Below are 2290 nucleotides of genomic sequence, written 5' to 3'. Positions count from 1 at the left end.
TGATGCTGCATACCAAGCTGTAGTGAATGTTGAGCGCTTGAGAATAGAAGAGATCTCACTCTCTAAAGAAGGACAAGATAATGTGATGGCCTTTAAGGTTCAACCTTTCCAAAAAGGAAATACTAGTAATTCTGTTACTAGTTTAAAGGTGTGTAACCACTGTTAGCAAGATGGACATACATAAGATGGATGTTTTGAGTTAATTGGATATCCTTACTAGTGGGGGAGATAGACCACGAGGTGGGTTTGCTTCTGGTAGAGGATCTGGTAGAGGTAACAGAGGTGGTGGTATAAATAATCCTGGTGGTGGTGGTTTTGCATATGGAAGAGGTGGAAGAGGTAATCACAATACCAATCCCGTTCGTGCCAATAACTTGAGTATGACAGCCAGTCAGCAGTCAAATACCAGTGCATGACCTACATATGGAGTTGTATTAGTTGGATTGACAACGACTCAACTTCAACAAGTACTTGAATTCTTAAATTCAAACAAATCGAAAATAAAATTACAAGGTAAGAAGAATCATAACTCCTGGATTGTGGATACAGGAGAAACAAATCATGTCACATGTAATTTAGATGACATGATAGGAGTGACGACAATTAAAAATTGTTCAGTTGGTCTACCAAATGGAAAGACATCAAACTCTGATAAAATTGGAACCATTATCCTTCCGGGTGGTTTAAGGCTTGATAATGTCCTTTATGTGCCTCGGTTAGATTGTAACTTGATATCAGTCACTCAGATGATTGATGAGTCTATTTGTGTTGTGCAGTTTACTAACAAATTATGTGTTATACAGGACCAGTGGACGAGGAAGGTGATTGGAGTGGGTGAGAGACAAGATGGACTATATTATTTCTGTGGTGTTCCTCTAGTTAAAGTGTTAGCAGTTGGTAGGGATTCATACGAGTTGTGGCATCAACGAATGGGACGTCCTTCAGAGAAAGTGTTGCAGAAAATACCAGTTGTGAGTGGTTCTTTTAGGAACAACAATAAGGCTTGTGATATTTGCCCACGAGAAAAACATCGTAGGAGTAGTTTTCCTTTAAGTCAAAATAAAGATGCTAGTTTATTTGAATTGGTTCATTTGGATTTATGGGGGCCTTACAAGACACCTTCGTCTTGTGGAACTCGCTACTTCTTGACAATAGTAGATGATTTTTCAAGAGGTGTTTGGATTTATTTGATGTGAAATAAAACAGAAGTTGTATCAATGTTTCTTAACTTTATTGCTCTTATTAAACGTCAATTTGACAAAGAAATCAAATGTGTTAGAAGTGACAATGGAACGGAATTTAATTCTTTGCGTGAGTGTTTTAAGTCTAATGGTATAATATTTGAGACATCTTATGTTGGTACACCTCAACAGAATGGAAGAGTTGAAAGAAAACATCAACATATTATGAATGTGGCGAGAGCATTCAGATTTCAAGCTAACTTGCCAATAAAATTTTGGGGAGAATGTGCGTTAACTACAGCGTACTTGATTAATAGAACACCGACACCTTTACTTGGGAATAAAACGCCATATGAGACTATGTTTGGAAAATTGCCTCCATATGATCAGATGCGTGTGTTTGGATGCTTGTGTTATGTGCATAATAAAAATAACAAAGGTGACAAATTTTCTAGTAGGGGAAGAAGATGTGTGTTTCTTGGATATCCATTTGGAAAAAAAGCATGGCAAGTGTATGATTTGGATACACATCAATTCTTAGTGTCTAGAGATGTGGATTTTTATGAACTGCAGTTCCTTTTGTTGAGATAAAAGATGAACGCTTCCCAATAATGCGAGAACAAGTAATGAAGTCTGTTGGAGTGATGATGAGGATGTGGAAAAGTTACCATTACCTAGAAGTGTAACTGAACTTCCAGAAAGTGGTGAAGACATACAAGATAGATCTTCACCACCAATAGAAATAGTAGAGGAAAATAGAAAAGAACGGATAGAAGAGAAAGAACAAGAAATCATATCAGATTCAAGTGGTGACAGTGAATGTAGTATACCAGAAGAGACAGTGGCAGATAACAATATCAATGAGATGGGTAAGGGACATCGTAAGAAAATTCCTTCGACAAGACTCAGAGGTTATGTGACGCATACATTTCGAGAGAATAGTCCATCTTCTCCTCCATCTGCACAATCATCTACCTCAGGTACACCTTATCCTTTAACATATTATGTTAGTTGTGATCATTTTTTCGTTGTGCATAAAAAATATCTTGTCGCAGTTAATGCAGCAAATGAAACAAGGAGCTTTAAAGAAGCTATGAAACATCCAGGTT

This window comes from Papaver somniferum, unplaced genomic scaffold (genome assembly GCF_003573695.1).
Source record: "Papaver somniferum cultivar HN1 unplaced genomic scaffold, ASM357369v1 unplaced-scaffold_107, whole genome shotgun sequence".
Lineage (NCBI taxonomy): Eukaryota > Viridiplantae > Streptophyta > Magnoliopsida > Ranunculales > Papaveraceae > Papaver > Papaver somniferum.
The sequence above is the reverse complement of the archived record's forward strand: the minus strand, read 5'-3'. Positions refer to the sequence as shown.